General features: G+C 50.5%; 1 protein-coding gene across 5 annotated transcripts in view; it reads right to left on the reverse strand.

Moving 5' to 3' along the window:
* LOC144728380 (SPRY domain-containing SOCS box protein 1-like) overlaps positions 1 to 13,558 on the reverse strand; it is an 88,351-nt gene that overhangs the window by 29,383 nt on the left and 45,410 nt on the right. The window contains exon 1 of one of the 5 annotated variants that reach the window (XM_078607775.1): positions 1,867 to 1,937. The exons of the other annotated variants lie outside the window; for them this stretch is intronic. The gene's annotated coding sequence lies outside the window, so the exon portion shown is untranslated. Of the gene's footprint in view, positions 1 to 1,866; positions 1,938 to 13,558 lie in introns of those variants that run through there. 5 annotated transcript variants of the gene reach the window in all.

Below are 13,558 nucleotides of genomic sequence, written 5' to 3' on the forward strand. Positions count from 1 at the left end.
CCCGCCCACCCACCCCCAGAACCTCTCTCACGGCTCGTCAAAGTGGTCGCAAGGGTGTTCAAGGACATCGCCGCGCATCGACGTGCGGGGAAACAAATAAACCACCATCTGCGCTTAAAAACGCGCGCATAAGTTCAGCGAGGACGCGTGTCGCAAGCATCTGCCGATCATATCTCAGGTCGGGAAACCCATGGGGGGCACCTGGGTCTGGGTCCCGTGACCTGGTTGCAGCGGGGCGAGCCTTCGACAACTTCACGTGGGCCTGGCACCAGCGCCGTGGGTCACGTCACCACCACTTGGTGGCAAATGGCGGGTGTTGTTGTTGCTGCTGCTGTGCACGTGTGCTGTTGAACAAGCAACGTCAACTGCAAGTGGCCACTACCCACCACCATGTGTTTAGGCTACACTGGCCAGTGTAAATACATCCTCTTGTTGTTATGACAAGAGCTTGCCTACGACCAAAATCACCCAGAATCAGATCTAAGCAGGATTGAGCCTAGGATAGTTCTTGCGACGGGTGACCGAGGTGAAGTATAGTTAAATATCCCCTCAGGAAACGTATGGCGTAGGAGAAGAGAGGTCCTCATCCAGCAGTGGAGCATACAAAGAGCTTGAAAATTGCGCAGGCAGTTAGCGTTTTTACATTCCTACTGCAATGTTTGAAGACGAACGGCAATCGTTTTAAATATAATTCGAAAACTAAAATTTAGTACAAGCAACTTATTTTACTCAGGGTCACTCTCCCCTGCTGGGTCAAAGCTTCCCCCAGACAGTCTGTCGTGGGTTTCATTTTGACCATGCTTCACCACGCTGGTCTGTGTGGGCCTTTGGTAAGAGACCTGTTCAGACATTTTAAAAACATGTAAATGACACTGGCGTTGAACTTGGCTGGGAATCCAACCTTGGGTCGCCAGGTTCATGGCGTAGCGGTGCCAAGCCGCTGCGTAGCGCAGCTTCCTCCCCAGACACGCTCAGAAAATGAATCCCACATTGGGAGTTGTTCACAGTAAGTAGAAAGGGGGGGCGGGGGGGGAGATGTTGGCAGAGCAAGACAATTTGCACCACTAACTTCCAGCTTGCCAACAAATAAAAATGTAATTTCATCTTTGTGATCCGATGTTGGAAAGGCATTTTATCTTCATTATGGGAGGGAAGGGCAACAGTCGATGCAAATTCTGTTTATTTTGCCTTCCTCTTAGTCTCTTTGCTCATCAGCCAACGTGAATGATGTGTGGGGAGGAATACAATGAAACCAAGAATGTATTCCGTCACGCTACACTAGTGGCTGGCAGCCGGCTCTCATTTCAGAAGTCGACACCTTATTTTAGGCACTTGTAAGTATATTTAGTTTATTTTTAATATGCGATTGCACACGCACGTTTATTCGACGTGCACGTTTGTGCTCTGGTGTAGCATACGCATAACAAACTTTGCCCAGATTCAGTACGGAGGAATTAAAGAAAATCGGTTCGAAATTTCTCAAATGTGACAATGTACACAAATACTTCCACGGGATGAAAGTCGTCCCCGTATGTGTGATCAAGTTAAAACAAAAACTTGAATTATTACAGCAACCACGAGGATCGAGCCAATACAAGAACTAAAATCATTGAGGAAAACAGAAATCAGCCGTTTGGACGTAAAGCGACAGAAAAAACTTCCAAGTTCTCAAACTTTTTACCGGCGGCGCGGCTCATCCCTCTCGCGCCTGCAGCCCGGACCATCCAATCATCACCACCACACTGACCGTAAACCACGGGAGCACACAAAAACACACAAACTCACCTCACTCAGAGAGTGCACCAATACCACCACAAACTGCACAAAATCCAGGTGCGTGCTCTAGCAAAGCGTGGCCCCACTCACCCAGCTCGCTCGCACAGACGGCGGTTCCGAGGTGCGAGATGCCACGGCGGCACGCGGAGGTAGCGTATGTTGGGGGGGGGGGGGTGTTTGGCTACTCGCGTGGAGTTTTCTGTCTGTGTCAAGGCCGGCCCGTGCGTGCGTAAATAAGAGACGCAGCGTCTGGCTGCAGTGCCCGCCCTCTACTTGTAGAGCGAGCGAGCGATCACCTCCCCTCTACTCCCCTTCGTCCTCCTCCCTCCTCTGCCTTTGTACTCAAAACACCACCACCCCCCCCTCCACAGAGGCCGACCGTCTCGTGCCCCACCTGCTTGCTTCTTACGCATGGCCGTGACGCAAGCAGACAGCCTGGGGTGGGTGGTGGTGGTGGGGTGGCGAGCGGCGTGAAGTTTGCGCAGCAGCCCGCCTGCATCGCCACCGCACCGGAGGGCAGGATGCCACCATCGGGGGCAAGCGGCATTCCTCGCTTACCACCTTGGGGCCACCCCCCCCCTCCCACCCCCGTCACTTCAGACGCTCTCCCCTCGATGTTCAGCAGAATGGCATTCGCCACCGTCTGCTCCAGCCAGACCTCCCCCCCCCCCCACTGCCGGCTGCCCCCTCGGAAAACGTTTGACAATCAAGTGAAGAAACAAATCGTCAAATGTGTAATACCAGTGGCGGGTTTTGTTATCCGTATCGTTTCTGTTTAGCGTTTGCTGGACATCGACTGTTGTGCAGACCCCCTCTCTCCTTTAAAAACAAACTCGCGCTATACCGTTCATACATGGGGGGGGGGGGGGCAGCTAGAGCCGAATGCACACAATCGACAAAGCAGCTCGCATCGGTCACTCATTCCCCCTTGTTCGGGGTTAAACACGTTGCTCTAAAAAAGGTTTTACACCGACCGTATCGTGTGCGACACACGGCGGGGGCATTTGACAACCATGACCGCACCTACCACCCTCTCAACGACCCTTCGGAGCAGAAGCAACCCTCTCCCCCCTCCCCTGCTCACCTCTCTCAAGGCCCCCCCCCCCGCCCCCATCCGCCTGCTGGATCAGGCCAGACGGGCTTTTTGGTTTCCCTGCGTCACTGCGTTCGCCCGTGGTTTGAGAACGCCCTGAAATTAAAATAGCTCGACGCCCGCGACGACTTCTGTGCAAGACGTCGATGACAAGCGGCCTCCTTGTGTGCTCGGGGTATGGCGAAATTTTACATGGCGCCACGAAGGCTCTGGGTAGCAGAGCTCAAAAAAAAAAAGGAACAGAGAGCGATGGAGTAAAACTCTGGGGGTGCGAAGGAACCGGGGGGGGGGGGGCGGCACGCCCTCGTTAAATGGAATTGAAGTTTGTTATTTCGACGTTCAAAACAAATAATAACTACTTTCGTACCGGTTTTGTGCTATCCACTTGAAGCTTTTACAACGATGTGAACAGAGACGAGAGAGAACTACAGCAGCAGCAGCAGGCGAAGATGGTTCAGAATATTTATTTGTCCTGGGGGAATCCGATGAGCTATGAAGCTCTTTTTTCCCAAAGGGGTCGGAAAGCTAAACAAACAAAAACACGGAGTGCGAAATGTCGTCAAAAGGTCAACGAGTCACGAAAAATAAGTAAATAAATTTTAATAAATCAAGTATACAAGTTGCATAAGCAAGGTGCCTCGCTGGTGAAGCTGCCGGTTTGGCTCAAGGCAGCAAGGACCCCCACCCCCCCAGACCTGGCACCGGCTAGAATTCTGGGTTTTGAACCCAGGGCAGCCGTTTGTGATTCAAGTGGCTCCCACTCAAGGCGTGGCGGAGCTAACGTGTTTGTCATAGCCCAGGTGCCCTACACAGATGACTTGGAACACGCAAAATAAAAACAAAGCATCCATTCCATTAAAATGTAGTTCTTGTGCATAAACTTAGCTAAATTCCCATTCTGATAATTGTAAATATTGAGTTTGACTCACGTGACAAACATGATTATCCTTATGCTCATTTACCCAGGGAAGCCTCACCAGAATCTCATTACTCTCTTCAGTAAGGGTGGTCCTGGGCAAATGTTGGCAGTAGTAAATGGGGGAGGGGGTGATTGCTATGTATATTAAAAAAATAGAGTCATTTGCGGGTAATTATTTTTTCAAATTACCGTTCTCTCCAGTGGCCGATTGCGTGAGACGTGAAAGAAAAAAAGAATGTCCAGAGGTGGCTCGCTCGGTGATGATCCAGTAGGAGGCTGGTCTCTCCATAAAACACCGAGCGCGTTGGTTGCACTGCCCAACAGAAGCATCCGAATGGATATTGTTTCACGGTATGACCCACCCCCAAAAAGGGTCGGTATAGAGAATTGTGGAAACTTAGAAAAAAAAGTAATCGGAGGTTTCCCTCCCCCCAACACCCCACCTTGAGCAAGACGATGAAATGCATTCCAAGTGCAGACGCGATTGTAAATAGTGCATCGACGAAAAACAAAAAGCATTCTGTTCATGCGTGCCAAACACTGCAGAGTGGGTATAAACGCAATGCGGCTGCATTGTTTCATAATTGACGAAATTGCTGTATAAACGGGCAAGGTTTATGCAACCCCTGGTGAACTGAAGGTCACGATCTGCGCACGCTCCAATTAGCGCAGGTTGGCTACGTACGGTGCGAAATAACTTCACACACATACGTACATTGGAAGAGAAGCATGATGTGCATTTGTAAATAACACGGAGAGGTGGTGGGGGTGGGGTTATAAATAGATGGGCGAGTTTGTACCCTCGTCGTCACAAATCCAAAATCGGAATGCCTCCATGACGCAAGTTTAAATTCGCCACTGTGCCTCCAGGCCACTTCAGGCCACGTTTAAAAAAAGAAAAACGCGCACACGCACGTAAAACAAGAAGATCACCCCCCCCTCCCATCTCGAAATTGTTAAACAAGGAGATGGCGTCACTGCCAGCCCCAAAAGCTGGCTTGTCTGCGGGCAGCATGCCAAGAATTCTGATCCTTCAGCACACGCGCAATCGCTCACGTGGTTCAAGAATGTAAATCTTACCCGCTCCGCCCAACTCCTCTCCTCCTCCGTGTTTCTTCTTCGAACTATTACTTCTACACCCGCGTTGTCTTATTACCACCGTGCACATTTGTCAAATCTTGCGGGTAAGCCAAGCAGGGATTGTTCCAGCAAAGGACACCGCCAGGGACTTTGCACCACCCCTCCTCTCCACGGATGAGTCTCAAAACTGGCCCAGGGGAAATCGAATTCAGAAAACTGTGCACTGCCAGGAACGTGTGCGCAAAAAAAAATCGCTGTTCCCAACGCCACCCGAGTTCGATTCCCCGAGTGAAATCCGAACAGGTCCTGGATCCTCGGCGCCCTAAGGTTGGCCAAAGGCGCAAGCCGTGCAACTGCTTGCTCAGTGTCCTTTGCACGGCAAAAAGAGCTTCCAATTGGAGGTAGGATTAGAGAAGGCCTCTACCAGAGTCATCTGGCCTTTTTCAACGTTGGCCAGATGCCTCAGGAGGAAGAGGAAAGAGTACCCACCACTCAGGTTGACACACTGTACCAGGTACATCGATCTCAGACAGCGGTTGAAATACTTGACACCGATGCAGGAATAGAACGCGCGTCCCCCCCAATGTGCTAACCACTGCACTCCAGCCACACCCACACACACACACACAAACTGTGTGGTTATTCATTTCCTTGCACATTTGCAAACTTTGTTTGGACTCCTGTTGTCCCAATACATGTATGTCTTCCGTAAAAAACCCAATGACAGCGCTTGCGCATTAAAACTATAAAGCAGGCAAAACGTGCCAACGGCCGTTTGTGTGGCTTCTATTCTTCTAAGAGGTGTTGTGTCGAAACTACTTTCCCCCCCCAGAGGACCGCTCACTTCAGCGTGCACACGGCGAAAAACATAAACTAACACGGCCCATATATAGGAAACAGGATAGTTTGCCTTCCTTCAAAATGGCAACAACAAAACAACAAACTCGCGCTCTGAGGTTCTCTAGCCGTGGCCAGCAGACCTCGACATTGCACAGCTCTTGAAACGCGTTGCCGTACGCAAGAGGGGAATAGCGATAGCAGATTTACGAGGCGGCGACCGACCGCCAGAGCCATGTGGCTGGAGTGAATCGGCCCGAGGCTTGCTTCCACACACGTTCAATTTCAACCCCAAGTTGCACCGCACTAGGAACCGGGGTCGCCACTACACACCCCCCCCCCCCCCCACAGATGCGAGCGCTTAAATTTAAACAAAATAAAACTAGGCATCGCTGCCGCGCGAAGGTGGGAAAAGGTGACGTGCAAACAGAGGCATTGTGATCTACGAAAATAGAGATGATGAGAGCATCAGGAGATGGGATGAAGTCGACAATCAATAATAACTCAAGTGCATCGGAAATCTTGAGTGCTGCGGTTTTTGGGCAGGCAAGAATGGACAGCCATTCCCTCGCATCACGCACGAGCGTTCAAAGGCGAGCAATTTTAAGCCATCAACCCCGATTGACGACTCCCAATTGACTTTTGGTAAATATCCTTCGAGCATAAGAGCACACCGACAACGCGTCCAGAAATCTAGAAAAGTGCAGTAAGAAATGTGGGCGCTCGCACGGCCTGGCGGGAGAGCGTTCGCCCGCTTCTTGTTGAAGAGGTTCGCGGTTTGAATCCAAGAGGCCGTCCCCAATAATTACTGCGGGTGAAAACAAAACGTAGTACTGGACCACGCCACCATCCACTTCAGCGGACGTTAAAAAGACATTGAAAAGGAGCACCCCCCCCCCCCATGGCAGCTGTCCCTGTGTGGCAGAGGACTCTGCACCTGGTCTGAAAAGGAGTGGCACGGGCATTTAGTCTGCCGGCAGGGGGCGAAGACTGCTCTCCGTGTAATCCCAAGCGAGTACATTTGCGGTGCGATTAAAAAAAGGGGCAAATCAGTGCCCCACCCCCCCGCCCACTCGGGCCCTACCCACCCTCACTCGTTTCGCTATTGCTGCATTTGACGCGTTTCCGTGTTATCCGCACCCACCGTTCCCAGAATATACACCGGGAGTCCACCTGGGCTTTTACATTGCAAGTGGACCCCCGGCAGCCAGGGGGTGGTCAGAGCTGTTAATCGATGACTCACACCCCTCCCCCACACAGCTTCGCCCCAAGGTTACATCGGTGGCGAATAACCAACAATCAATCCAGGCTTCCCTTAAAAACATTGACAACATTAAAGCCCAAAAAGGTTTTTTTTTGTGCAAATTACCTCATCCACCCCCATTTAACGGCAAACGATTATACATGTGCAGTATACAGGAACACTGGTAACATTCATAATAAAATACTTGGAAAAACAATTTCACCCTATGGAAAAACTAAAATGGACTAATAAGAAAGGAGGTTTGTGCAAGAGTAAACGTTGTGGGCTCGTTCGGGATCAGCTTCAACATTAAAATGATCCTCATCAACAGAGTCAGGCCAGAGATGTGCAAGTTGAAACAGGCTGGACCCTGCTGGTGAAACCCACAATGGTTTAAAGCTTGTCCAGATTTTGCTGGATTAAAACGACTGTTGGCCGATTTGTCTGAAAGGCCACTTGGGGGCTGAGAGATGGAAATATATTTCACATGCAGAGATTAATGGGCAGCTTATTCATTGCACTGTCCACAATGGTTACATAATAGTGCATAATGAGCTGTTATTTAAAAAAACAGACTTTGCCAGATAATAACATCGGGGGGGGGGGGGGGGGGGGGAATGGCATTCATCAATAAACTTCCAAAGAAAGAAAAAAAGGGAAAAAACTGGCAACGTTTCAGGCAATAGCCCCTCTTCAGAATTAGTCCCAAAAAGATCCCTAGACCAAAACTCATGTTTTTTTAAGTCACTTTAATTTAATACCGTTCCAAACTCAAGATAAAAAACATTAGATAGAAACCTTTAATACATTTTCACCTTCAAGGAATAGCATAGGGTGGGGATCCATATCATCTGCATAGGTTTGGGGTGGATTAATCAATAGAGGCCATGGTCAAAAGTGTACATATATATTGGCACGGTCTAAAACCAGGAACATTACGCATGCTACAGGGGACAGGAGGTTGGCGGCGGTGTCTCACGTGGCCTGGATTATTGACGTTTGAAGCGAGGCCATGTTTCCGTGCACTCTTCTCATTCATCTTATCCTTTTCATCAAGTGCGGGAGGGGGGGACGATAGGCGCTCAACGTCAAGTGCATAAAGCCATTCGACTGGGTTTTTTTTTACGTAAGAATTTCCTCTACCGCCGGTGCAACCCGAAACACAACAGAGCCGCCCGCCAGCATCCCTGCACTCGTGTGCAAATAAAAAAAAATAGCACCTTTGGAGTGTGATTAGGTAAAAAAAAACCGCACACGATTGCACGCGCCGCAAACCAAGTGAAAATGCAGAATAAAACACCACGCGTCCCGAAAAGGTCAGTTGCGTGAGGAATTACACGGAATGTAATTTTCGTAGGGGAGTCAATATCGACGCGGAGTTGGAAAAAAACCAAAAAATATATAAAGGAAGTTGCCTATTAAGAGTTTTTGTTTTTATACCAAGAAACGCCTCTGCAGTCAGACGGGGAATTTCATTTCAGCCGGGTGAGGCGCTCATAGCGAAGCAGCTCCATTTACAAGGGGTCTTCAGACAGCAACAGTCGCGAGGACAAACCGCTCTTCCTTCCGATATATTCGGAAGCCACCTGGGAGCTATGCCACTTGTAAACCATCTAGAGATTGAACACATTTCCTTGCTCTGGTTTAGTCTGCGGTCCTCCCCCAGCATACCGCACCTCCGATTAGCGTGGCTCACTATGTACGGTGCCAAAATGAGTTCAACATACATTAGCAGGAGTGGGATTGTGCAAAAAAGAGAGCGAATGAGTGGTTGCAGCAAATGAGCGGGTCAATTTCGGACAGTCAAAAATCCCCGGCATAGCCTTCGGACTATTGGGGCAAGTGCTTTTAGCGGAGCACGTGCAAGGATCGGTACAGCACACGAGAGGGGGGGGGGTGGCTAACACCACGCTAGACCTCCTTTGTCTTCCGCAAATGGCAAAGTTTTTACCACACCAGGTACTCATGGAAGAAGCAGAGCCGACCAAGAAGAGGCCCTGGACCGGTTCAAATAATCGTCACCTGGGTTGTTGGCCGTGAGTGGGAAATCAAACCCTCGGGGCCGCTGTGTCCGTATCGCAGTGGGCCAAAATCGCTAACAGGACGCACACACGGCATCCGGGCCATTGCCACACACGGTGGCGTCATAACATATACAACAACGGGAGCCGTCCTCGGCTGGCCGTGTTGTTGCGAATTTTAATTCAAGACCGCAGCCTTTGGGGATCCCCACCACGGGACTAGCCCCTTGTCGACACCCCCCACCCCCCATCATCACCAACCCACTCTCCTGCCCAGATCGTGCCCCCTGCTGCAACAACCCAAGGGCCGCCTGGCAAGGGACCCATCGTCCAAGCGAGACTTTGTGGGAGGTCACTTCCTGTCTGCCCCCAGGACTCAAGGTCTTTTATGGAGCTGCCTATGTCTGCCCGTCCTTCTCAAATCGTTTATACCCCCCTGCCCCTGTGATGCACGTCCAACTTGATTTTTTTTAACAGCATCGACCAATGATGCAGTTGCCTTTAGAGGTTTATAAATGCGCTATTGTGATGTACTGCGGTTGTAAAGAAGGGACATTGGCCGCCACGTTAATTATCTCGTGTCCCCTCCCCCCAACCCCTCAAATTACAAAAAGCCAGCGCGCGCGTTTGTCCAGCAACACTGACCGACCGCCGGTCAACGCAATTTTCAGCCCGCAGCAGACGTACATCACCCGCTTGTTGCGAGCCAGCTCAGAAAATTCGATTACTCACTTCCTCGCATTTCTGGAATAAAAAAATGGGTGGTGGGGCCACCGAGAGCGAGGAGTCTGCCAGACTTCCTCTGGACGTCGCGGTGCCAGCAGCCTGAGTCACCTTGCACGCAGGTCACCCCCCGCCCCACGCGCGCTTCCTTCCCGCAGAGGAGCGAACGAGCCCGCCCGCGTCCGTTATGGACATAGAAGCGAGGGGCCCACGCCACCGCCACAAAGAACACGAAAACCCAACGCTAAACCCGCTGACCTATCACACGGCTTAGTCCCTTTCCCACCACCACCACCACTAGAAAATCAAAGGCAAGCCCAGCTGTACCCAGGCCCACATTTCCACAACGCGCGCCGCGTGCGGGCGGGCGAGCAGACACAACAAGGACAGCGGTGTACCACAATCCTGGCTCGGAAGACGATCCCAAGGAGGAAACCGAGCTCGCTGGTCTAGTCCTCGTGGTGGTGCAGCTACTGGGCACCCATAACAACAACACGAGTCCGTGTTATTGCTGTTGGTTTGTAGCGGGAGGGGGGGGTGTATGTTACACGTGAACACTGGGCAGGCCCGTCCACAAAGCGTATAGCGGCAAAGAAATGTGTAGCCAGCCTGCGGCCGCTTGTTTACACAGCTGCTGGGTGGGGGGCCTCCACTAGAGGGAGTTCTTAGAACCCTCTATGGAGGAGAGAGCTCTACTGGTGACATCAACTTTTTCACAATGTTCAGGAGGTCTTGGGAGGAGAAGGATCATCCATTATTGAATACCTGGTGTAATTAGACGCAGTTGTGGAGGCATGGTCGATTACAGCTATACTTTGCGCAGACGTGGCTGGAGGGAGACCAAATCGTCGGAGCCTCGTCTCTCCAAATCTCCACTTGGCCGCCGTGCTTTTCTGCGCGTCAATTTATTCTGCACCGTATTAGCCCACCGCATAGCTACAGCGACTCCCTAATATCGGAAGGAAGAGCCGTTCCAGATGCTGCAGAGAAGCACATCTGAAAGCGCGCGATGCGGTTGATCTTTTGTTTCGATGGCGACTCTCATTAGAAAAAATGCAAGAGTCCCCAGGATTTCATCATCACCATCATCCTCGGCCGAGGACGGTTTCGAATGCTTCCGTCGTGCGCCATTGAAGTTCGATATAAAAACGAAAACAATCTCAAGTCTATATTTCGGAACGCATCGTTGACATGTCAACCACACGGTTAAAACTGCCGTCCAATTACAATTGTTTAATGGATTACACCGTTAGGCACCCTGTATAAATTTTTAAATGTATAATAATAATAATGTTAAACGCAATTTTTCCCCACAGCCCACGTGGTGTAATAAAATTCTAACGTTTCTTCATTTTTTTCTCAATTGCATAATTGTTGCACGGAAAAAAAAACAGTATAGATATATTTCAGGGGAAAACTAAAAAACAGATTAAACCCACTTCTTCCTACACAAGTGGCAACCCGCTGCGGAGTGTTCGGTCACCGCGCTGGGAGGGAACAAAGCACAGCGTTGCTTATGCTTGCCTCACCACGTGGTTCTATAAACCCAACCGCCAGACGACAGGACACAGCGTTTCCCCTCGCGCCGTTTATTCCGTGGCTTGTCACATTAATTACCCAAAATAAATTAAAAACGGGGAGTCGATAGGCGATGGTACCAAGGGAATCATCGATTGCACCCTCGCTTCAAGGCAGACCAGACCATCGCAGTGTTGTTTTTATTAATGCAGAGTGGAAGTCCGCGATAGAAATTAAACAAAAACCTGAGCAGCTTTCTCGCATTATGGGAAAAACGCATTTAGCAAACATTTTTTTGGGGGGGGGGGGGGGGTTATCCAAGAGAGAACTGGACAAAAAAAAAGTTCAAGTCATAACAGAATTTCACAACAGACTGTAAGCTCCGTCTGGCTTTAAGCGTTATTCTTGCAGTTTAACAGTAACGTTTACGGGGGGGGGGGGGGGGGGGGGGGGGTCGTGGCAAAAACACGCCGCCGTGTGTTTTGGAACACGTGGAGAGTGTTTGCGCCACCGTGTCATCGGTCGGGAAGAAGAAAACGATCAGCCCTGCAAGCGAGGACACTGCACCCTGGCCAAGTACGCAGCTCACCATTCGTAGCGGCGGGCGGGCGGCAGGCATTTGGTGGCAACCATGTCCAACAAGCAGAAGCCAATTCAACGTCTCAACATTACGAAAGTATTAAGTCCAGATAAAAATTCATCCGGCATTTTTTTGGTGAAAGAACGTAAAACTCCAGACTAGTTTTGACCTTCTGCATTGGTTCTGCTGACGAGACCCACAAGGTCGAAAAACAGGTCCGGGGGGGGGGGGGTAGGAGATTGCTTTCCAAAACAAAAACGCAGTTGGGGAGTGCCATTGGTTGGGAAAGCAGTGAGAAATCATAACATTAATTTTATTTTACATGTGAAAGACAGAACGGAATTGTGCTTGTGCACGCTTTCACCCGGCGAATGGAGGTCACAGCAAGGACAGAAACAACTTTTCCATCACCACTACCATCGTCGTCATCGTCATCCAGCGGGGGCTCTGGCTGCGTCGTCGGCAAAGTCTCCAAATAAGGACCGAGCTCCCAAGTGGGCGCGCCAACGCCGCTCCCCCGCAGACGGCGGCGGTGGCAGCGGGGTCACGAGTCGGCCGACAAAAGACGGTGGCGATGATGCTGCTGCTGCCCCCCCCACCACACCACCACGGGATCGATTAAACCGGGAGGGCTTTCTGTACAGGGTTGACGCAAGCGATTTCCGACGAGGCATCGTTCCAAGATTGGCTTCTTCGTAGGGGAGGGCAATCTGCATTGTGTGGTTTACGTCATGCCCGCCATAGGGGACTGAAAACAAAATATGCAAATCGCTCAGCTGCGCGGCATGGCACGCACAGAGGCTGTCAAAAGAAACGGCAAGCGTAGCAGGAGCTCACGATTTCAGGCTGCGTTAAAAACAAGGTGTAAAAAAAAAAGTGGTAAAAAGTGCAGCAGCTCTACAATTAGGAGAGCTCTAGTGGAGCAGGTATTTGGCCTACTCTTCCACGTCTTGGAAGAGGGTGCAAGTAACCATCCACACTTTACCCCCCCCCCACCTCCCTAAATACTCGACCTGCCGATGGAACTAACCTTTGTGTACACATTTGATACTTCGGTGTGGACAGAGGCGGCGGGGGAGATTTTAGGAGCTCGGAAAAAATCGTTCGACTGCCCTGCCGGGAGATGGGCGTCGAACCGGGCGGCCACTGGGGTGGCAACTCCAGTGCGCCCGAACTGTTGCACCACAAGCGGCGTCTTTTACCCTTGAAAAAAAAATCGGCGAGGTTTAAACACCGCCATGGCGGCGAGATGTTAACTACCTTGCCTGTTGTACAGGTTACGAGTTCGATCCCAACCAACCCCGACACCTGCTGTATATTTGGAGTTTGCACGGTTTCTTGCCCATTGGCCGCATGGATTTCTTTTCTTTTCGCCGGATCCTCCGGTTTTATCCGTCCACATTTAAAAACCTGCCTTTAGAGTATTTGGCTGCTTGTAAATTTGCACACAAGCCACTTCATTGAGCCATCACATGTGGTAGCCAGGGTCACGTCTGAAAATGATCTATATAGCTCAGTGGGCCTTACCAGGGACTGGACGAGTGGATTTGTTTCACCATACTTTAGCACTCTGGTCAAAGCAGGTTGGTGCAGGAGGCTCCCAAGGAACCCATTCTGACACGGGATGCCACCGACAGGGAATTTAACTCTGGTTGACAGACCTCGCAGCGCAGAAACCACTATCGGTTTGGGTTCCGAAAGTGTCAATTTATGTAACAGCTTTTTACAAAAGTAAAAATTTGAAAAGAAAATAACGTTTAAATCCTAA

The sequence above is a fragment of the Lampetra planeri genome, chromosome 28 (genome assembly GCF_965212315.1).
Source record: "Lampetra planeri chromosome 28, kcLamPlan1.2.h2, whole genome shotgun sequence".
In the NCBI taxonomy this organism is placed as follows: domain Eukaryota; kingdom Metazoa; phylum Chordata; class Hyperoartia; order Petromyzontiformes; family Petromyzontidae; genus Lampetra; species Lampetra planeri.